This window comes from Mus caroli, unplaced genomic scaffold (assembly GCF_978045245.1).
Source record: "Mus caroli unplaced genomic scaffold, Mus_caroli_1 scaffold_7, whole genome shotgun sequence".
In the NCBI taxonomy this organism is placed as follows: Eukaryota; Metazoa; Chordata; class Mammalia; order Rodentia; family Muridae; genus Mus; species Mus caroli.
In genome coordinates, this window is record NW_028227262.1 from 135,182,131 (window position 1) to 135,207,674 (window position 25,544).

General features: G+C 36.3%; 1 pseudogene; it reads left to right on the forward strand.

Moving 5' to 3' along the window:
• The first annotated feature begins 6,922 nt into the window (after window positions 1-6,922).
• Window positions 6,923-7,499, forward strand: LOC110296814 (large ribosomal subunit protein eL19 pseudogene; annotated as a pseudogene).
• Window positions 7,500-25,544: the final 18,045 nt, after the last annotated feature.

A 25,544-nucleotide genomic window follows, 5' to 3' on the forward strand; every position in this document is an offset into this window, starting at 1 on the left:
TATTGTCTTCTCTCTAGTGAGTAATAAGCTGGTAGGAACATGTCCTGAGTCACTGCCTATTCAACAGACCCAGCCAGAACCATGAGACAAAACAAAGAGTAAGTTATCCCAATGTTAACTTTTATATCACTTGCTTTCAACGGTTAAGTTTCAACAGTATGGATACTAATGTTGCGGGAAAATAGGAAATAACTATTTTTGTTTTGTGGAAGCCTATTTTTAATGTTGGCACATGCCTACACTAATTAATTTTGTAATCATTTTTATATTTCTCCTAAATAGGATTTCACATTTAATTAACTTAACTAACCACATAAAATGTGTCATTTTGCTACAGTCATTCTCATAACAGATTTACTATCCTTCAATATGATGACACAACCAGATAAAAAATGACAGGCAGTTTTTTCTTTTATTGAATATTTTCTTTCTTTTCATTCCAAATGTTATCCCATTTCCAGGTCTCCCCTCCATAAGTCCCCTATACCACTGCCTATAGGCTGGTGCTCCCCTACACATCCACCTTCCCACCCTGACATTCTCCTACACTGGGACATTGAACCGCTTCAGGCCCAAGGACCACTCTTTCTACTGATGTCCAACAAGGCCATCCTCTGCCACATATGAAGCCAGAGCCCTGGGTACCTCCCTGTGTATTATTTTGTTGGTGGTCCAGTTCCCAGGAGCTTAAGGGACTCTGGCCCTTTGACACTATTGCTTCCTTCATGGGGCTGCAAACCTCAGCTCCTTCAGTCCCTTCTCCAACTCCTCCATCTGCGACCCCACACTCAGTCTAATGGTTGGCTGAAAGCATCCACCTCTATTTTTGTCAGTCCATGGCAGAGCCTCTCAGGAGACAGCCATATATGGTTCCTATCAGCAAACAATTCTCTGCATCCACAAGAGCATCCACAAGAGATCTGGTGACTATATATGGGATGTATCCCCAGGTGGGAAACTGTCAAGATGGCCTTTCCTTCAGTATCTGTTCCACACTTTGTCTCCATTATTTCTTCCTGTGAGTATTTAGTTCCCCCTTCTAAGAAGAACTGAAGCATTCACACTCTGGTCCTCCTTCTTCTTGAGGTTCATATGGTCTGTGAATTGTATCTTGGGTATTCTGAACTTTTGGACTAATATCCACTTATCGGTGAGTGAATACCATGTGTGTTTTTTTGTGACTGGGTTACCTCACTGAGGAAGATGTTTTTAAGTTCCATCCATTAGCATGCAAATTTCATGAGTTTATTGTTTTTAATAGCTGAATAGTATTCCATTATGTAAATGTACCACATTTTCTATATCAACTCCTCTGTTGATGGACATCTGGGTTGTTTCCAGTGTCTGGCTATAATGAATATGGCTGTTATGAACATAATGGGGCATGTGTCCTTATTACATGTTGGAGCATCTTCTGGATATATGCCCAGGAGAGGTATAGCTGGGTCCTCAGGTAGTACTATGTCGAATTTTCTGAGAAACCACCAGACTGATTTCAAGAGTGGTTGTATCAGTTGGCAATCCTACCAGCACTGGAGAAGTGATCCCCTTTCTCCATATCCTTTCCTGGATCTGTTGTCCCCTGAGTTTTTGATCTTAGCCATTCTGACTTGTGTGACTTGGAATCTCAGGATTGTTTTGATTTCAATCTTGTATCAGTTGAAGCCTGTTTTGTGACAGATTATCTGGTCAGTTTTGGAGAAGGTACCATGAGATGCTGAGAAGAATGTAGAGTCTTTTGATTTAGGATGAAATGTTCTATAGATATCTGTTAAATTCGTTTGGTCCATAACTTATGTTAGTTTCAGTATGTCTCTGTTTAGTTTGTGTTTCCATGATCTGTCCATTGATGAGAGTGGGGCATTTAAGTCTCACACTATTATTGCCCGAGGTGCATTGTGTGCTTTGAGATTTAGTAAAGTTTCTTTTGTGAGTGTGTATGACCTTGAATTTAGATCATAGATATTCAGAATTGAGAGTTCTTCTTGGTAGATTTTTTTTTCCTTTGATGAGTATGAAGTGTCTTTCCTAGTCTATTCTGATAACTTTTGGTTGAAAGTGTATTTTATTCTATATTAGAATAGCTACTCAAGCTTGTTTCCATTTGCTTGGAAAATTATTTTCCAGCCCTTTAATCTGAGGTAGTTTCTGTTTTTGACACTGAAAACAGCACTTTCCTGTTTGCAGCCAATCACTGGGTCCTGTTTATATATCCAATCTGTTAGTCTATGTCTTTTTATTGGGAAATTGATGTTAAGAAATATTAACAGAGATTGATGCTTCTTGTTATATTTGTTTTGAGAAGTGGAATTATGTTTGTGTGACTATCATCTTTTGGGTTTGTTGAAAGATTACTTTCCTGCTTTTTCTAGGGTGTATTGGAATTTTCCATCTATTATCCTGTGTAGGTCTGTACTTGTTGAATGATATTGTATAAATTTTGTTTTGTCATCGATTATCTTGTTTTCTTCGTCTATGGTAATTGAGAGTTTTGCTGGGTATAGTAGACTCCACTGGCATTTGTGTTCTCTTAGGGTCTATATGACATCTGTCTAGGATCTTCTATCTTTCATAGTCTCTGGTAAGAAGTCTGATGTAATTTTGACAGGTCTGCCTTTATATGTTACTTGACATTTTTCCCTTACCAATGTAAATATTCTTTGTTTTGTGCATTTGGTGTTTTGACTATTATGTGATGGGAGTAATTTCTTTTCTGGTACAATCAATTTGGAGTTCTGTAGGTTTCTTGTATGTTTATAGGAAACTCATTAGGTTAGAGAAGTTTTCTTCTATAATTTTGTTGAAGATATTTACTGGCCTGTAATTTTTTTTTAGATTTCTTTATTAGATATTTGCTTTATTTACATTTCAAATGTTATCCCCTTTGCTAGTTTCTCCTCCAAAAATCCCCTATCCCCTCCCCCTCCCCCTGCTCCCCAATCTATCCACTCCCACTTCCTGACCCTGGCATTCCCCTATACTGGGGCAAAGAACCTTCACAATACCAACGTACTCTCCTCCCATTGATACCTGACTAGGCCATTCTCTGCTACATATGCAGCTAGAGCCACAAGTCCCACCATGTGTTTTCTTTGATTCGTGGTTTATTCCCAGGAAGCACTGGGGTTACTGGTTACTTCATATTGTTGTTGCTGGAAAGAACCTAGATGTCCCTCAAGAGAGGAATAGATACAGAAAATGTGGTACATTTACACAATGGAGCAGTACACAGCTATTTAAAGCAATAAATTTATGCAATTTTTAAACAAATCGATGGATCTGGAAGATATCATCCTAAGTGAGGTAACCCAATTACAAAAGAACACACATGATATGTACTCACTGATAAGTGAATATTATCCCAGAAATCCAGAATACCCAAGATACAATTTGAGTTGAGAATCTTTGCTTTCTTCTATACCTATCATGCTTAGGTTTGGTATTCTCATTGTATCCTGGAGTTCGTAGATGTTTTGGGTTAGGATCTTTTTGCATTTTACATTTTCTTTGACTGTTTTGTCAACATTTTCTAGGATATCTTCTGCACCTGAGATTCTCTCTTCTGTCTGTTGTATTCTGTTAGTGGTGCTTGCATCTCTGACTCCTGATCTTTTTCTTTAGGTTTTCTATCTCCAGGGTTGTTTTCCTTTGTGATTTCTTTATTGTTTTTATTTCCATTTTTAGATCCTGAATTGTTTTGTTCAGTTACTTCACCTGTTTGTGTTTTCCTGTAATTTTCTAAGGGTTGTTTGTGTTTACTCTTTAAGGTCTTCTACCTGTTTTCCTGTGTTCTCTTGTATTTCTTTAAGGGAGTTTTTGTTGTTGTTGTTGTTGTTGTTTTGTTTTGTTTTTAATTTTATTTATTTTTATTAGGTATTTATTTCATTTACATTTCCAATGCTATCCCAAAAGTCCCCCACCTGCTCCCTCACCCACTCCTCCACCCACCCACTCCCACTTCTTGGCCCTGGCATTCCCCTGTGCTGAGACAGATAAAGTTTGCATGACCAATGGGCCTCTCTTTCCACTGATGGCCGACTAGGCCATCTTCTGATACATATGCAGCTAGAGACTCAAGCTCCGGGGTGTACTAGGACACTTTGCCCCTTCTTAGAAATGGGAACAAAACACCCATGGAAGGAGTTACAGAGACACAGTTTGGAGCTGAGACGAAAGGATGGACCGTCTAGAAACTGCCATATCCGGGGATCCATCCCATAATCAGCCTCCAAACACTGACACCATTGCATACACTAGCAAGATTTTGCTGAAAGGGCCCAGATATAGCTGTCTCTTGTGAGACTATGTTGGGCCTAGCAAACACAGAAGCGGATGCCCACAGTCAGCTATTGGATAGATCACAGGGCCCCCAATGGAGGAACTAGAGAAAGTAACCAAGGAGCTAAAGGGATCTGCAACCCTATAGGTAGAACAACAATATGAACTTAGGGAGCGATTTATGTCATTATTAAAGTCCTCTATCATCATCATGAGATATGATTTTAAATTAAAGTCTTGCTTTTATGGTATGTTGAGGTATCCATGGCTCACTGTTCTGGGAGAAATGGGTTCTGATGATGCCTAGCAGCCTTGGTTTCTGTTGCTTATTTTCTTGCCCTTGCCTCTTGCCATGTGGTTATCTCTGGTGTTAGCTGGTCTTGCTGTCTCTGACTGTGGCTTGTTCCTCCTATAAGCATGCATGTCAGCATTCCTGGGAGACTAGTTTTCTCCTGGCAGTATTTGGGTATGGAGAGCTGTGGCACAGGATCAGCTCTGGGCACAGACAGAAACTGGAAGCCATGACAGGCTTTTTAATCCATTCATGTATATATGCAGTCCTTGATGATCAGGTGAAAAGTAGTCTTTGTTATGAAATATGTTTAAGGGGTGGTCATAAAAAATGAAAAAACTAACCGTAAAGGAAAATAATAAAATAAAGGAGAAAAAGTTCTTAGAACAGAGTAAGCAGGAGTAGGATTATCCATTAATGAGCTTTTTCTTAAACATTTATTTGTTTATTTTATGTATATGACTGCTCTATCTCCATGTACATCTGCATGCCAGAAGAGAGTATCAAGCTCATACTATAGATGATTATCAGTGGTTGTTGGGGATTGAACCCAAGACCTCTGGAAGAGCAGTCAGTGCTCTTAAGAACTAAGCCATCTCTCCAGCCTCAAAATGAGGTTTTAATGTGAACAAAGTGTTATTACCCAGCTATGGAGGTGTGGCTAGATCTAGCTAACTGAGAACACTCAAGAATTTTTTTAATAACTTACTACCACATGCACACTAATAAAAATGTCACTAACAATTTGCTTTCCTGTATGCTAAACAGGAAATGCATTCACTAAGAAATAAAGAATCATTTTAACTATATAGATGAGCTATTTATCACATATATTAGAATAAAAGGTATTTTCAAACTTATTAAAAGATGAATAAATTTTAATAGGTTCAAAAGTTATTCAAGTACAATGCAGATACAGAATCATGAAGGATGTTTTCCTAATCCTATTGAGTATGAGAATTCTTGGTTTGAAAGTTTGGCCAACCCCTCCCATTCTTTGAAACTAAAATGTGTGCAATGAAAGAAAGTAATGGAAAAACTATAGATAGTTGGGAATTGCCCAGAACAGAGAATCTAGAATAAAATACATGAAAACTGGACTCTAGGGTAACATTTTATGAACAAATTATGTTGTTTTCTCTAGTGAATTATAAAAAGGTTGAAAAGGATCACTTCCTTTACTATTGAGCTCTATAATTTTATAAAGATCAAGTAAGTAGTCTGGCTAGCAAGATTCACAAATGTAACTCAGCAGTGCCTTGTTTACTGAATTTTTTGTAAGTGACATAACTTTATTGACAAAATTTTGAGTACACATATATGTCCCTAGACATCCACATTCCCCCAACACATACATGTACACACACACACACACACACACACACACACACACACACACACACCTTAAGAGACTGTGACTATTTTCCATCTGACTCCTCTACTAGTATGTTCATCTTTTAGTCATTAAATCAGAACAGAAAAGACAAGTATACAAATGTGGCTTCAATTTAGATTAAGTATCAAGTAGAATTGTTTGTTCAGAGGGGGGAAATGAGGTCAATTTTCCATACAGATTTATGGCAGTCTAGTCAGATATAACAGTTGGCAGGTAAGAGAGTTTTTACTGAAACCACACAATCACTATAAAGTTGACCTTCAGGATCTAGTACCCTGCAAATGCAGAGCCCAGTTTACCTCCTTTCCCCAGATCCTTCAAATCTTGTTTCCCTTTCTTTCCTATGCATACTGCTTGCCCTCAATCTCCTTCTGTTTATCTATTTTCAAAACTGAATCATTCTTCTTTGCAATACCCAGTACAATAGAAAAGAAAAAAATTCTAGGATCTTGAATTTGGATTGATATAATAACAAGCATCTAGTCAACACCAAATTCATTCTGTAGTCACCCAAATTAAGGGGAAATTATCTTCCACTTTGGAAAAATAACAGCTTTGTAGTTTGAGACATTAACAACTTCAGTGTTAGATCTGACACTCTGAAACTTCTAGAGGAAAGTGGGATATAATGTAGACATAATGTGCTTATAGCATAGGTAAGGGCTTTCTGAGTAAGATTCTAGTCATGCAAGAAATTAAGCCAACAATCAAAACTGGGATAGCATGAAACTAAAAGGTTTTTGTACAGCAAAGAACACTGTTACCCAAAGGAAGAGGGAGACTACAGAATATATATCTGACAATTTGTGACTGTAATATACAAATAATTAAATAAAACTAAAATGTCATGAAAGCAAATAATTGAATTTAAAAATGAACTATGGAAGCAAGTAGATTCTTCTCAAGAGAAGACATAGTAATGGACACTAAACACTTGAAAAAGTGTTCAATGAGCCATGACTATACTCTGGCCTCAGAAGAGGCTTCTGTCTAGTGTTCTCCACTGTGGTAAAATGAAGTTCTGATTGGACCACAATGAGACCAATGAAATCACTAATGTCAATTCAGCAGACTGGGAAGCCAATCAAAGATGGCCTAATCATCCAGAAGCCTGTGACTGTACATTCCTGAGCTTGATACTGAGAAAACATCTTGGCTCAATGAGAGGACAGGCATATGGGCATAACGAAGCAGAAGGGTACTGCCTGGTCTTGTATGCCAGAGAAGGAGAACTGGATAAGAAGAATGAGGATCCTGTGTCAGCTTCTCAAGAGATACCAAGAATTGAAGAAGATTGACCACTATATGTATCAGAACCTGTACCTGAAGGTAAAAGGGAATGTATTCAAAAAGAAGCAGTGTCTCATGGAGCACATGCACAAACTAAAAGCATACAAGGCCCATAAGAAGCCCATGGCCAAGACTCGAAGATCTAAGACCAAGGAAGCATGGAAGCATAGAAAGGAACACTTCTGGATAAAGAAGGGGGAGATCATCAAGACTCTGAACAAGGAGGAAGAGATCAAGAAATAAAGCTTGCATCATGTCTGTGCATAGTGGTCTGGCTGGAGCCTCACATGGATCAATCATTAAAATAAAACAAGCCTTTAAAAAAGAGATAAAGAAAAGAAAACTGTTCTACATCCTTACCTATCAGGTAAATGAAGATTACAACTACACCGAAGGAGAAGAAAAATGTGGCACACATATACAATGTAATTGTATTCATCTATAAAGAAAATTGTAATCAGGAATTTTGGAGAAAAAAATCAATGGATCTGGAAATTATATTATGTAAGTAATTCAAACTCACAAAGTCAAATGCTACATGTTCTCTTTTATGTGTTGCGGAGAGCATACCTCTGTGCTGTGAGGTGTTAGGCAATTAGGATGTTGACAAAAGCTTTGATTTTTAAATATGTTCGGTTTATTCAAATAAACATTCCCTATTGTATTATTCTAATATAAAAGTTAAAAATACATCTCACCACATGGGAACAGTTGATTGGGCAGAAAATACTCGAAGGGGTTCCAGTGCATAATCTCTTCAGTGACGGAGATTTGGAAGCTCACAGGCTCAACCCAAATCCAACATGAAGTTCTTCAGCTGTGGCAGGCTGAGAAGATGACAATAAGGAGTTCCTTGAGAACACTGGGCTGGAAGACATGAGCAAACCTTGCAACAGTTCTCAAAGTTAAACTGCCACTGAAGTCAGGGCCAAACAGAATCTCAAGTCCTCTACTGAAAGGATATCAACACAAGATGCTAGAGAAGCAAAAGCTTTGTCTCCCAGTGTGATATAGAGATCATTTCCATTATTCCAATTTTTGTGTCATTTCACTAGACAGTAGTTTTGTGCCAACAAGGATCATATCTTGAAGTTGGCTCACTAGAGCAATACCACCACCTTGGAGTTAGTTCATTAGCATATAGGGGTTGGCTATATCCAAGCATCTGGGTGACTTGGTTATGGCAGTTGCTTTTAAGGCCCAGCTCATTCTCACCAAGCTGCTTAGTAACAAGCATCTATCTTACATTATATTATTCTAAGTATTTCAAAATGTTTCATCTGCATTCCTCACATGTATGGCACATAGTTTTGAAGTTTGGAAATTGTGTGGTTAAATTAGAGTGACAATATACCAGGTAGTAACATGCCATTAGAGGTGACAGAGTGGCTAGAATAGGCATTACGGAAAGTTCAGGTAGTAGAACACCACGTGATATGAAGGCAAAGGAGAGGAGCACTGGTAAGACTCAGTTCAAATAAGGCTGGGAGAAAGTAGAGAGGTGAGAGGGAGTTAACTAAAACTGAAGATGTAGAAGGAAGCCAATTAGAAACACCATAAGCTATCTAAGAATGGTAATTAAAAGGCCATTTTCTGCTACATATGCAGCCAGAGCCACATGTACACCTTTGTTGGTAGCTTAGTCCCTGGGAGTTCTGGGGGGTCTGGTTGTTGATATTGTTGTTCTTCCTATGGGGTTGCAAACCCTTCAACTCCTTCAGTCCTTTCTCTAACTCCTCTATTATGGATGCCTTGCTCAGTCCAATGGTTGGCTGTGAACATCCGCCTCTGTATTTGTAAGGCTCTGGCAGAGCCTCTCAGGAGACCTTTCAGTATGCACTTCTTGGCATCCACAATAGTGTCTGTAAATGTATATGGGATAAATACCCAGGTGGGACAGTCTCTGGGTGGCCTTTCCTTCAGGCTCTGCTCAACACTTTATCTCCATATTTATTCCTGTGTGTATTTTGTTCTCCTAAGAAGGACTGAAGCATTCACACTTTGGTCCTCCTTATTAAGCTTCATGTGGTCTGTGAATTGTATAGTGGTTATGTGGAGCTTTTGTGCTAATATCCAGTTATTAGTGAGTGCATACCTTGTGTGTTCTTCTGGGATTGGGTTACCTCATCAGGATATTTTCTAGTTCTATCCATTTGCCTAGGAATTTCATGAATTCATTGTTTTTAATAGCTGAGTAGTACTGCACTGTGTAAATGTATCACATTTTCTGTATCAATTCCTCTGTTGAAGGAATTGCTTATGTGAAAAATGCTTACATGGTTTCTCTCTCTCTCTCTCTCTCTCTCTCTCTCTCTCTCTCTCTCTCTCTCTCTCTCTCTCCTTTCAAAAACAAATTATTGAGGACATAGATACATGAAAATTGTGAAACAAAGGTTTCTTAATTCTTGGTGAAACTTGTCTGAACCTAAGGTAGAGACAGTGACACAGGCTACTGTAATAGAAGGCTTTGGGGGAACATTATCTGTGTCAAAGAAATAGTGAAAAGACTGGAAAATCTTAGGCACAGGCAGATAACAAACACACACACATCATCATCATCTTCATCATCACATCACATCATATTCAGCAAGGTGAAACACATGTGAAACACAGAGACACATGGAGCATGAAACATACATGTGAATACACATACACAGAGAAAGGCACACACACACATGTGAATACATACAGAGCAAGACAAACAAAAATGCAAATAGACACACACATGCATAACAAATCACACAGAGAGAAAACATTCATGCATAACTACGTGGAGGGGGCAAGTCTCATTCATCTTAGAGTTCTGGGGGTTATAACAGTAATTTTGGTTGTCTTTATGGGTCCCCCCCTTCAGCTTGAATTATTGATCCTAGAAAAAAAGGACTCAGAGCCTATAACTTTAGGTAAACAAGTATAGGGCTGACCATGAACATTTCTGACAAGACTGGGCCAATTAGCTAAGAAGCCCTGCTGGTGGGAGACTAAGCCTGCTTGGCCTTTGTCTCAGGTCAGGCAGGTATGGAAGAAGCCAAAAGTTTGCCATCATCATTATTTATCTGTGCTCGTTTCCCCATCTGTCTGCCTGTAAGGGTTATGTCTAGCTCAAAGTCCCTCACTAGCACAGCTAACATAAAGAATAACCCTTCTGCTTTAGATGGAAAAAAAAAAAGTAATTCAGTTGTAAGTTGATGTTATCTCCTTAAAATGACCAAGACATATTTACCTGGTTGGTTTTAGTCTAGAAGTGTATTCACGGGGTTCATTCCAGAGACAGCCTAATAAGCCAGGGATTCAGCTGAAACCCAGTGTATCCATCAGTCCTCCTGCTGTCTGTGACATTCCACATCACCTCTAAATAAATAAAAGGCAAAATAAATTGCCACTTCTAGTATTATGCCCAGTTCCCATGCCAAATAATTATGAACACACTGGATACTTTGATAGAATGGAATGAGTAGCAAAAATCTATGTTTAATTACAAACTGAAATTCTTACATGGGAATCATTTGACATTCTTAGCTCTTATGTGGTTGGGAAATACAAAAGGCACCTGGCATTCAAAGAGAATATTTAACCTCAGTTCACTTCTCCCAGGTATAAATAGTGGTACAAATGTGTGTATACTTACACAGGAAAAAATAACCGTAACACTTTCATTTCTTGAGAAAGTATGAAGAAATTTAGAAACTTAGAATAATTCGAAGATATCTAGACAAAGAGACTATAATTAGCATTTCAAAGGAAAGGAACAAGGAACAAATAAAGATTTGACATTTGTTATATGATTTTTTCCAAAGTCAATCCTTTTTTCATGTTCAAAATCCTTTAGTAGGAGGCTGGAAAGATAAGTCAGCATTTAAGAACACCAGATGTGCATCCAGAGGACTGCTTTGGTCCCTAGAACCCACATTGGCAGCACACAACTAACTATAACTTATGCTTTAGGGAATCTGATACTCACTTTTAGATTCAGTTTGCACCTGCACACACATGCCATCCATTCACACAGAGAAATACACATACACATACAAAATATACCAAGTATTTTAAAAGTTGATGTGTAAAAAAACAAAAATTTTAAGTAGCTCTGTGGCACCTTAGAATATTTATTTATTCTAGCAAGCAATAATTTTTCATCTCTTATGTTTTGTAAGTGCTAATTTATTCATCCACTTTAGAGACATGTATTCAGTTCATGTATAGTAAGCTGGGACTACAACAGAGAACATACATGACATCTTTTCTAAATCTCTAGGAGGTGAAAAAACTTTATTCCAATAGGGGGAAAATGAAAGTACTATGCAGTCAATTCTTCACAAAAGAAATATATAGTGTATTTAACTTTTAGCAGCTATGTCCAAAATTTTGACATTCTGTCAATGTTTTTATCTATAAAGCTCAGCCACAAGACCCTTCATTCATGTGACAAAAAAAGAAATAAAAGTCATGATGTTTTATGTAAGAGTGATTGTAGATAATTAACATTTTTAATGAACAGAGGCTCTGAATACATTCTGTAACCTAGAGAGGCTAGCTAAACCATATCTCACAGGTGAAATCTGACCTGAACCTCTTCTGTAATGAAAGATTGATTGGAGCTCAATTGTATCAATTTGCTTGCATTATCTATGGATGTTTTCTATGCTACATTGGCAGAGCATTTACTGCTTGCAGTAGAGACCTTTTATCTCTGGAAAGATGCTGAAAACATTGTTTGTCTCTTTGGGGAAGATATTACTAAACCACCTAAGTAGGTAATGAATGAAGGAAGCAGTAGTGCAGAGGGAATGATCAGCTTAAACATGATATTGTTATAGGTACAGGACCAAAAAGCAGTATCCAAATTAATAAAATCAGAAATGAGAAGGGAGAGATAACAAGAGAAGCAATGGAAATTCAAAAAATCATCAGATCCTACTATAAAAGCCTATACTCAACAAAACTGGAAAATCTAGATGAAATGGATGGTTTTCTAGAGAGATGACACACACCAAAGTTGAATCAAGAGCAGGTAAACTATCTAAACAGGCCCATATCATACAAAGAAATAGAAGTCACTAAATACCTCCCAACCAAAAAAGCTCAGGGCTTTTAAAAGCCAGATGAATTTAGTGCAGAATTCTACCAGACCTTTAAAGAAGGCCTGATACCAATTTTCTTCAAACTATTCCATAAAATAGAAACAGAAGGAACACTACCAAACTCATTCTATGAAGCCACAATTACTAATACCTAAACCACACAAGGACCCAACCAAGAAAGAGAACTTCAGACAAATCTTGCTTATGAATATTGATGCAAAAATACTCAATAAAATTCTTGCAAATGGTATCTAAGAACATATCAAAAACATCATTCACCACGATCAAGTAGGCTTCATCACAGGGATGCAAGATTGGTTTAGAATACAAAAATCAATTAACTTAATCAATTAACTTATATAAACTATATAAACAAACTCAAAAAATCACATGATCATCTCCTTAGATGTAGAAAATGAATTTGACGAAAAACAACACTCCTTAATGTTAAAAATATTGGAGAGATCAGAAATCAATGGCCCATACCTAAACACAATAAAAGAAATTCAGTGCAAACCAACAGCCAATATCAAATCAAATGGAGGTACACTTGAAGCAACTCCACTGAAATTGAGGACAAGGATGCCCAATCTCTCCATATCTATACAATATAGTACTCATTAGCTAGGACAATAAGACAACAAAAAGAGATTAAGTCTATACTAATTGGTAAAGAAGTAATAAAGGTATCACTATTTGCAGGTGATACAATAATATACATAGGTGACTCCAAAAATTCCACAAGAGAACTTCTCCAGCAGAGAAACAACTTCAGCAGAGTGGCCAGATATAAAATTAACTCAAATAAATCAGTATACTTGCTTTATACAAAGGATAAACAGACTGAGAAAGAAATTAGGGAAATAACTCCCTTCACAATAGCCACATATAATATAAATTATCTTGAGGTAACTCTAACCAAACAAGAGAAAGTCCTGTATGACAATAACTTCAAGTCCCTCAAGAAAGAAATCAAAGATCTCAGGAATGGAGAGATCTCCCATGCTCATGGGTTGGCAGAATTCACATAGTAAATGGAAAGGCAAAAAAACCTAGAATAGTGAAAACAGTTCTTAACAATAAAAGAACAGCTGGGGGAATCACCATCCCTGACATCAAGCTTTACTACAAAGCAATAGTGATAAAAACTGCATGGCATTGGTACAGAGACAGACACTTTGACAATGGAATAAAATTGAAGACCAAGAAATAAAACCACACACTTACTGTCACTTGATATTTTACAAAGATGCCAAAATGGTCAATAAGACAAATCAGCAACCTACAGATTGGGAAAAAATCTTCACTAACCCCCATATCTGACAGGTGGCTAATATCCAAAATATATAAAGAACTAAAGAAACTAACCACCAAAAAACCCAAACAACCTAATCAAAAAATGTAGTATAGAGCTAAACTGAGAATTCACAACTGAGGAATCTTGATTGGCTGAGAAGCACCTAAGAAATGTTGAAAGTCCTTAGTGATCAGAGAAATGCAAATCAAAATGACCCTGTTATTTCTTCTTATATCAATCAGAATGGCAAGATCATAACCACACATGACAGCACATGTTGGAGAGGATGTGGAGAAATGGAGGCACACTCCTCCATTGCTGGTGGGATTGCAAACTGGTACAACCACTATGGAAATCCATCTGGAGGTTCCTCAGAAAATTGGAAATAGATCTACCTGAATACTCAGCTATACAACTTTTGGGGATATACCCAAAAGATGCCCCACCATGCCACAGGGGCACATGTTCCATTATGTTCATAGTGGCCCTATTTGTGATAGCCAGAAGCTGGAAACAACCTAGATGTCTCGTGACAGAAGAATGGATACAGAAAATGCAGTTCATTTACACAGTAGACTACACAGGTATTAAGAACTAGGGCATCCTGAGTTTTGCAGGCAAATGGATGGAACTAGCAAATATCATCCTGAGTGAGGTAGCTTGGACCCAAAAGGAAGTACATGGTATGTACTCACTAGTAAGTAGATACTACCCAAAACAAAAAGAAAAAGAAAAACAAAAATCATGATTTCATTTTCACTTTCATGTTTTGAACAGTTTATTTTATTCCAGTATTTGTATTTTCATAGATTTAATTAATGGATTTATTCACATTTTAATGGTCCTTGAGCATGTTCATAATAGCTATTTTTGAAGTCTGTACCCTGTGCTTTAGGTATTTGGCATAAACCAGAGTTGCTGAGCACTGGTGTGGCTTTATTGTCCTGACTAATACTGGTTGTGATTTTAGCTAGCATCTTAGCATCATGTTTTCCATGATTTTATTTCTAGGTGTTGATATCTGATCTTGTCCATATTTTGTGAGTTTTCAGGTCCCTGGTTTCATTTAATTTCTCTGAAATTTAGGAGTGGATGGTTGGTGGGAGTTGCTTAGTAAGGATCTCTCCTGATTCCTTGTCAGGTATGACCACTGAGGATAGTGGGTAGAACTTTTCCTAGGTATTGGCACCTGACACATAGGATTGAGGATGGAGTAGGATTGGAGACTGAGAAGATCCACAGGAAAGAGGAAATATGGGTCTACCTTGAGGATCTTTGGACTCTGCAGGCAATGTAGCAAGAAAGACAAGGCAGGCTCCTTTAGGCATTCTGTCACAGCACTGAAGAGACTGGAGAACTGGACTTGAAACATGAAGGGGAATAATGATCTTGCTACCTGATTCCTTAGCTAGAGGGTTTACATGGAGAGAGTGAGTGAGGTGTTGGTGGCTGAGACCAAAAGGTAGTAATGAAGAAAAACTTTCAGAGAATATCTGTTTAGTTCCCTGGGAAAGTGGGCAAGAGGAAAGAAAGATAGTAGGTCTGAGACAAATCTAGCTATAAGACTTGGGAAGTGGAATTGGAGGGTAAGATGGAATGGAAAGCTGCCTACCTGACTCCCTGGTCATGTGGCCAGCAGGTTTCCAGGGAGAGACAATCTTGGGTGTTAGTAATGAGATGATGAAGACAGGTTCCTTTTTAATTTGGGAAATCGATTTTCTTTCTTCTGTTAATTTATATTAAAAGCTGTTAGTTTTTTAATTAGGTATTTTCTTTATTTACATTTCAAATGCTATCCCAAAAGTCCCCCAGACCCTCCCCTACCGACCTACTCCCTCTTCTTGGCCCTGGCATTCCCTGTACTGGGGCATATAAAGTTTGTAAGACCAAGGGGCCTCTCTTCCCAATGATGGCCAACTAGGCCATCTTCTGATACATATGCAGCTAGAGACATGAGCTCTGGGGGTACTGGTTAGTTCATATTGTTGTTCCACCTACAGGGTTGCAGATCCCTTTAGCTCCTTGGGTACTTTCTCTAGCTCCTCCATTGGGGGCCGTGTGACCCAACCAATAGCTGACTGTGAGCATCCACTTCTGTGTTTGCTAGGCCCCGGCAAAGTCTCACAAGAGACAGCTATACCTGGGTCCTTTCAGCACAATCTTGCTGGTGTATGCAATCAACTTCCAACCCAAAGTTATAAAAAAAAAGACAAGGAGGGGGACTTCATACTCATCAAAGGTAAAATCTTCCAAGAGGAACTCTAAATTCTGAATATCTATGCTCCAAATGCAAGGGCAGCCACATTCACAAAAGCTGTTAGTTTTAGCTCTTGGACAACTGCAGGGAATACCAGAGCAGTTCCTTCTCAGAGGCATGTGACTTAATGCCTAGATAAGTAGGGGTGTGGCTCCAGAGTAATTCAGGGATAAATCACTACTTTTTCTCTACCACAGAACAGCAAGAAAAACCCAGAGGAAGAGTCGTTACAGCTGCTCAGCACTTGAGCCACTGACTGTGAGTCTTGGGTTCATGGTGTTCAAAGTCTTGCACTAATCTCAGTGCACTGACAGGACTGCCTTAAAGGAAATACTGTTAAGGTGAATAATACGATTCTAACTCCTGGAAAAACAGAATAGACTCATTTTCTGTTTTGTGCCTCCAAGGGGTGAAAAATAAAGCAGAAAATGTAGGCAGGCTGATTTCATTCTATAATCCTTAATTTTTTGGCAAAACCTTTTAAATTATGAAAGGCCATGTTATCCTGGTAGCAAAGCCACACGAATCTGTAGATGTTATAGATGCGTTAGGTTCTACTTTAAATAAGCAAATTCTTGTAACAAATTTACCTTTCTTCCCTGGCTATTTGGTTTGGTAAAGATAATTGAGGAAATCGCACATTACATTTGTTTTGACTATTGAGCAGTCTGTTATTAAATTGTATTAAATATACAACCTTACTTATAGTATTAGCTATTTTGAAATATTTAAGCTTAATAGAACACACTTTTCATGGCTAAATAAATTTTCACAAGACAGACAGGCCATTTTCCTGAGTAGGAAGTTTTATTAGCTCCAGATTAACATCTCAGTGTCATGTTTTATGTAAAACAATACAACTCTTATCCATGTTATTAAATAGAGACTGTGCATTTCCTTTGCAGGAATACCACAAATCTATTTTTGTGTTTCTGTCAAGTGTGATTTTCCAGGAACACAAGATGTTCTTTGACGTGATTGTGTCTACTATTTCTGTACACCATGAGAATACTATTAACTTCTTTCTATTTTGCTGACATAATTATCTAATGATCAATTAAAATTTCACACACCATTGGTGCTGACAATTTTCTAATTTTACCATTCCTTGGATATTTATTTATACTCTTTCTACATATAGCCTAAAAGCCAAGAAGTGATACAATTTTAACATAAGAGGACTTCCATTTTTGTTATTTATATTATATTTACATATTTATATGTACATATTTACATATTTATATTATATTTACATATTATATTTACAAATATTTACATATTTCCTCTAATTCATTTTAACCAATTAATTAAAAGTTCATTGGTATCATTGTTAATACCTAGATTGAAGAGCAACCAAGTAGAAATCTACTCATGTAATTTACTCTGTAATTTTAATAATGTATACTTACTTTTTGAGAATTATTTTTCCTTTCCTTTCCTTTCCTTTCCTTTCCTTTCCTTTCCTTTCCTTTCCTTTCCTTTCCTTTCCTTTCCTTTCCTTTCCTTTCCTTTCCTTTCCTTTCCTTTCCTTTCCTTTCCTTTCCTTTCCCTTGCTTGCTTGCTTGCTTGCTTGCTTGCTTGCTTCCTTCCTTCCTTCCTTCCTTCCTTCCTTCCTTCCTTCCTTCTTTTTCTTTTGTATATGAATTTCTAGGATAACTGACAAACTTTCTTGCATATTGAATCAACTTTTTCTCTAAGTGATATTGCCCTTTGTTTTAATTTTTTTAAATTTTTTTCATTTTATTTAGTAGTAGTAGTAGTATGTAAAGAGTAAAGACAGGAATATAAGCATTGCATTCCTGGTTATTAAGGGTGGTCCAAAATAATACCTCTGGGCATTCTTACTTAGAGGACACAAACACAACTCTATGATGTTATTCACACACACACACACATACACACACACATCTGTCTCTAACTCCTGTGATGTTCTTCCACTTCAAGAGTATTCCTTGAGGGTTTCATTGTAAATATGAGTTACAACATCTAATCTTGTAATCCATGTTCCCTTGTCTTTATCATTCCACACTCACCAATGTGTCACAGCTGCACAGCTGTGTTGTTCTACATCTTTGCCAGTGTTCTATGTTATCTTCATTTCAGCCTTCTGGATGATTAAGAAACATTATATTATGTCAGTAGTTCTCAACCTTCCTCCTGCTGCAACTCCTGGATACAGTTTCTCAAAGGGTGTTAACTCTCAACTAAAATTATTTTGTTACTACTTTATAACTATAATTTTGCTACTGTTATGAACCATAAAGTAAGCATCTGATATACAAAATACCTGATATACAACCCTCAAAGAGGTCAGAGACCACAGGTTGAGATTTAACTGGCACTTCTCAATAACTACTTAAATGGTCTAGCTTTATGAATATATGTCCTTGTTTACATTTTTAGTTGTATATTTTTAATTAATTAATTTCTTTAGTCTTTTATATATTAAATCCTTATCAGAGTTTCCCCTCCCCTCCCACTGTCCAGACCCCACCACCTCAATACCTCTCCTCTTTCCTACATCCACTCTACTTCCGTTTTCTTTCAGAAAAGAGCAGAACTCCCAGAAGTATCAACCAAACATAGCATAACAAGTTACAATAAGATAGGTACAAGCTCATATTTTAGTTGTTTATTTTAGGGTGAATCTAATGTATAGTTTGCAGAATTTTTGTCAGATATGATATAAACAAAATGAGACAACGAAGAGTTAAAAGCCATGAAGGCAAGGGTGTTCAATTTTTTTCTGCCTTGATTTGCCATTGTAAATCTTACTGAATCCATAGAAAAACTGAGGAAAGTAGAGACAGATGGTAAATTTCCATGCAGTTAAATCTATTAGTCTTTTTATTATGTATCTTTTCTTATATTATTGTATCAAATACCAGCCAATATATGAAACTATAGTAAAAATTAAATTATATAATCATAGATTTGTAAGTACACATATTTACATTACAAGTGAATCTTTACATATATTTGTTTCATTTAGAATAGAAGTCAATAAGGCAAAAAGTCCATTTGGAGCCCAGTAAATTTTTGAATGGAAGTTATATGTATAAAAGTATGGAAAATCTGATTTTTATCACAACCTTTCTCTCATCTCAGCGAATTCTAGAATATCCTTTCTAATATTCATGACAAACATGGTTGTCTTTGCTAAATTACACACTGCACAATTTCATTTATCACATATATACTTATATAAACATGGAAAAACAACTGTTTTTTTTTTAAGAGTAAATCAGATCTAAATTTAAAAAAAATTACTTTTAGGACACTTTTATTCCAGCTCAAATGAATTTGAACAAAGGTACTGAAATACCTTTCACAATTAAAGGACACGATAACTTTGAAAAATCTGTGAAGATTGTGATGGAGCAAGGCATTACCAAAGTTAGCCTCCTGCCTTTCCACAGAAGCTGGGATAATAAGGTCTTGTTGGCTTTAGGAGTATATGCAATATAATGTACTTTACAGTAGTGAATTTTCCAAAGTAAATTTTTAGAGAATGGGGATTCGAGGAAAAGGAAGTCTATTTTCAGTGTAAAGAACTATGCCTCCTATTTATGGTATTTGTCCTTACAGTATATAAGGTTGTTATTTTAGCCACGAAATATAATTTCTATATACCATGCAAACAAACAGAAAAAATTATAAAATAACTTCTAAACTGTGAAATTGTCATTAAATTATGCTGCAGAGTCTCTGACTGGAGAATCATGCCTGAATATGCTAATTACTTTCCTCTTTGGTTCACAGAAAGAACTGATAATCATCTTAATACAAATGGCCTCTGTGGTTTATCATGCCTTTTCCTACCTGAACTCAAGTTGAAAATGAGTGATACTGATCAGTAATATTGATGAGGATGCTCTTCCCTCTGTATTGCTCATGATTGCATCATCCCTGCACTGGATTCTGACCTGATTCATGGTTTACGCATTGCACTGCTCCTATCCACAGCCTTCCAAATTAATGGTTTTCGATTTCAACATTACCTGTGCAAGCAACATATTCTACTGATCACAGTGTTTAACTCTGCCAGTGAGTCAATGGCAGCATCCAGAGGAATATTTAATTTTCAGCAATGATTTCCCATGCAGTTCCTAGTACATTAATGACACTTATATCTGCTTCACATTCCCCACTTTTTTTAAAAAAAAAAAACTAAGTTTTCAGGACTTCACAGCCCATTAAGAGGAATGAACATAGCATAAGGGAGAAGCATAGCCAGTTTCTATGTTTTGAAAGATTTAATAGCATATTTTATGATAAGCTTACATTACTGTATTCACTAAAGGAGAGTTCAATATAGTTACATGTGTTGATAGATTTAATAAATCATCAGAGACAGCAAAAATGAAAAAGGAAAAAAATGTCTGACTTATTTTTTTGTACCCGTCCTTCCTCCTCTCCCCTCCCTTTCATACTTCTTAGTATTCTTTTCAAAGAAAGAGTAAATCAACTTGTTTTAAACATTTACTTCAAACACCCATTTATAAACTGATTCACTAGTTCTTCTAAGTAACATATTCTTTTTGTAAAGACAAACTATAAAACTGTCACATTTCACTGTCTCATACAAATTGATTCATATATTCTGATATGGTTGACTTTATTTTTCCCCATTTGTTGATATTGTATCTAAATTATGGAGACTGTGAGCATACATTAGAAATACATATTCTTCCCACTATATTAAGCAATGGAAATCTTTTTCACAGACTGGTCAAACTTGCAGCCTGTTGTATTATGACCTACAAATTAACAACAGGCTGATTTGAAAATATTGCTAGAATAATAATAATATACACAAATATTATGTGAAATTTTATTGTAACTGTACGTTAACAAAATAATACTGGAACAGGAACTAAAATTTATGTGCATATTGTCTATAGTTGCCAGCATAGCATATCTTGATAAAAGCTGCTTCATCCTCAAAACACAAAGAAGTTAGCTTGTTGTTGATGTTGCTTAAATTTCTTATGTAAATGGGTGATTTGTCTACATCCATGTCTGTGCACTACCCACAGAAGGCAGAAGAGAACTTCAAATTCTCTATGCCTCAAGTTATAGACAGTTCTTAGCCACCATGTGGGTTCTGGGAATCGAATCCAGTTCCTGTGAAAGATATGCCAGCATTCTAAGCTGTTAAGACTTCTCTCCAGCCTCATAAAGTAGATTATTCTGAATGTGTATATGTGGGATACATTTTGCAAATGGACTGTCTAGTATGCGTGTTTGTGTACATTTTGATGTGTGAGCAAGCATGTGTATAAGTGTATGTGTGTGTCTGTATTAGAGGCAGAGGCACATATTAAATTTATGTGCAGAAACTTTGTAAGAAAAATAAAGCCTTACTTTGTATCCTCAGCAAAATCTGTTCTTTGTACCATTGAACATTTTCTTAATGATGAATAATATATATGCATATGTGTGGGGGATTCAAACAGGTGCCCACACAAAACCAAAATCTCTATCAGCCTTCCATTGCTTATATTATCAACTGATATTTATGAGGTAACCATGGAACAAAGAAAATGTGGTTCATATATAAAGTTACCTCTTTTTAGAATTTATAAAATGTTGCACAATCTGTCTCAATTTTTTCTATATGGAACAAGTCCATTTATGTTTTCAAATAAATTTTTGAGTTTTTATGTAAGTTATAGTGTATTTGCAATTTCACATGCCCTATCTCTCTAACCACTACTCTCAAACTCATTCTTTCTTCTTCTCTATTACATAAATATATATGTATATGCATACATATATATAATGTTTTGCATATTATATATAACATATAAAACAATAAATATATAAAATCTACAGAATCAATTTAGCATTGCCCATATTTGCATGTTTTTAGGGATGACCCTGTAGCATAGGTGTCTTGTCTCTGAGAGAGAGAGGGGAAGGATAATTAAAACTGTTTCCTTTTCTCCCTGATTTTTGCCTGTAGCTCTTCAGTTAGGAGAATAGTCTTGTAAAATTTATCTCTATCTATGTTAGTATGCAAATTTTACACCTCATCTTTTTGAGGCAGACTGTCTTATTGAACCTGGAACTCACTATGCCTATTGGGGTGGTAGTATCAAGCAAAGCCCTGGGGTGTTTCTTTGTTTGGTGATTTTTGTTTTGTTTTTTAGCTCCACTTCTTCAGTGTTGTGTTATAGGCACACTTCTATGATACCCTTTAATTTTGATGCTGAAGATCAAACTTGGGGTCACAAGTTTGGACAGAAGACAGTTTACTAGGTAAACCATTTCCCAAGATCTTCGAATCATAAAACATTTCTATTCTGACTTTTCATAGAGATTCTGTGCTGACTGCTTCCTTCTATTAATACTTCCATGAACGTCGTAAGATTTTATAGGAAACTAGTAATTATACACTTGCAGTAACTGTCTGATAGGGAAATTCTAGGCTCAAGAGAAGCGCAAGATTGTTGTTTGCCTCATGCTGACCTTATCACAATTATTCAATATAAGCACTGGGTAGAAACACCATTTGAACTGGAGAAGGAAAACATGCTTGCAACATGAAAGAACTGGATCTATTGATCTGCTCCCTGCACATTCTGGCTACAGTATTTTTAGTAATTCATATAGTTTCTCACTTGTGCCACATGTGAATCAAGATAATATCACTAATTATGCCATTCTAATATTGAGACCCTGTAATTAGAAAGACCTGAATCTATAGACCCAAATTCCAACATCTTTTGCATTTTGTATCCTAGGTAACTAATTTATCTTCACTTTTCTAGAAAAAATGGAGTAATACTACCAACTATATAATATAAGAATTAAAAATAATCATAAGCAATATATGTGAAATAGTATAATATGGAGCCTTCTTTGCAGCATTTGATGGATTATTATCCATTGTGTACATGCTTTGTACAGTGTTGTAAAAAGTCTACTATGTAAAAGTTGTGTGTAATGCTTCTAGTTTACAATATCCTGGTTGCAGTCATATGTTCAAGTACATCTTCTCCAAGAGATAGTGAATTTCTAAGCTTTTATAAAACAACTGTCATTGTAGACATAATTGATTATATTGACAGCATTCTAGAATAGGGAGGACTTCTTATCCAAATTTATTATCCAATGTGTTATCCTATATGTCATGCAATATGCTATCCTATATGTTATCTAATATGACTGGTTTTCCCATAACAAGATAAATGAATGCAGACAGAGGCACAGGGATGATGCCATATGATCATGAAAAAGAGATTTGAAATGTGTGTCACTCATATCTGGAATGCTAGATATTGGCCACAAGCCACTAGGCACTAACACCCAAGTAAAGAATTTCTCTGCAATTTCTAAAGAAGATTGTAGATTTCTCAACTACACCAACGTGAGACAAAAGATTTATATTTTAGTTTCCAGTGTAACAAGAACAGAAAATGTAATATGTAAATAATGATGACTGTAATGATTAGAAACCCAGCCTCATATAAAATGGTCTTGTGTAGTTGTTTTTATTGTCGTTGTTGTTCTTGCTTTTTTTTTGTTTTTCATTTTTTGTTTTTGTTTTTTTGTTTTGTTTGGTTGGTTGTTTTTGTTTGTTTGTTTGTTTGTTTTGTTTTGGTATACAGCACAATGAACTATGTGGGGAAGAAGACAACCAGATCAGAGCTTTATTTCAGAAATCTGTATTTTAAGTAGTTTAAATTTAAGACACCAAATGATAAGTGTTTTGTATAAAATAAGCTGCAATCATACCCCACAGTTCTCTCAAAAATTCCACTATACAGTGATTTAAACCCACTACTTTTGGCCTTGCTGTTCAGATGGGAAGTTGCTCTGGGACTCGGAAGCCCAGTAACCATGCAGCTCTGAAGGGTGAAGTTATCCCAATGGAAGGGCATCCTGAGACAGGAGACACCAGGAGACACTTAGCTCTGAGAGAACGCCTCATCAGCAGAAGCATTCCAGCTCCTAGGGGGTATCCCCAGCTGAACTCAGGATCTTAGGAGCCTCAACCCTGATCCTTTTCTTGGTTTCTTCTCTTCTTTCTCTTCATTGGTTATTGGCTTCTTCGGATGAGCCACACTAGACAGCAAATCTCATAAAAATGACTTATTGGAAGGGTCCAGTGCATAGATGGACAAATCCGGGAATAGCTGCCTCTGCTCTTGGATGGGAACTGATAGCAGGGAATTGGATAAAGGGCAGGACTTATATAGGATTTCTTAAAGGGGTGGAACTTTCTAGGGCAGAGATTTCCAGGGTGAAAATTGGTGGGGCTTCCTGTTCAGTCATTGATAGGTTTTCCTGTTCAGAGATTGGCTGGTTTCTGTCGGAAGTTCAGGGATTGTTGGGTTTCTATGGGAAACTTGTGAATAGGTGATATTTGTTTAGACTTTTTGCCTAAAATTAGCAAAATCTTGGTGCGGGGTCTTGTTGAGGGGCTGGAGTTGACCTTTGTGACAAAGCCTGGAAATGCTGTTATGACAGATAGGGAAGTCTAGGGGAGAGCCCTGATAGCTAAAGCTCCCGAAGACAAGGCTCTGGATACATTCCTGCTTTGAGGGTTCACAATGTTTACAAAGTATACAAAGTTTACAAATGGGGTCCAATTCCGGAAAAGCTTTCCCTGCGGCTTGAGTGGTGTGAATATCCAAGATCTATAATATCCTTTAATCACTGAATTATATAACAATCAATTTACTTTCACTTGTAAAGGCATTCAAACTATATAGTAGGCAGGCAGTTTGGCTGCAATATTATCTGTAAATAACTCTTTAAAGAACAACACTAACCCCTATCTCAAATTCTAGAATTCTATATTCACACACAGTTGAGAACGTTGAAAATCCCATTGCATAAACCATTACAGCAAAGGCAACAAGTTTTATGGATCTTCTCATAAAATTTATAGAAAGTTCCGCAAATAGAAAATATATAAAATTATTTTTATATTTACTTGCAGATATATTTTAAGTTTTATTCTAGACAAACATTTTTGAGAAAAAAAAAGTCTTTTCCCCGCAAAAGTTAGTTCCAACTTGTCTTGAAATATATATTTGCCAACAAACTTTGAATTGGGACTCTACATGTCTATTCTCATACTCTGTTAAAAATACACTTCTATTAATGCAGATCAAAAGTCAATTCTTAGACTAAACTCCATTAAACACACTTTACAATAATGAAATCGTGTGTTTTATAACTGTGTATTAATTGTAAATTGCTATTTGAATGCTTTTATTTGAAAAATTAGTAATTTTCTTCTGAATAAAAAATAAGCAATTAAGTACCATGGGCCTGTTTCTGAACAAATATGATAATTAGGTTGCATATTTTCATATGTTGATACTAATTTTTTTTGCAGGAATTAGGATTTTAGTATTACAAATTGAGTTGTTTATTCATTAGACTAAAATACTGAATAAGGAAAAAATCAGCCAATTAACTTGTCATTGATTTTGTATGTATTTGTCATTTTTCATTTCAGCTTTTCTAATTGAAGTTTCCATTATCTATCAATGAATTGGATAATGTATAACTTTTAAGAGAATAAGCACTATGTATTTTGATTAATTTATGTCTGTATGGATTACACTTTGGAAAACTTCCAAATTAAACCACACAATATTAAAAATTACTGAGCATGAGTCAAGCTGACAGAG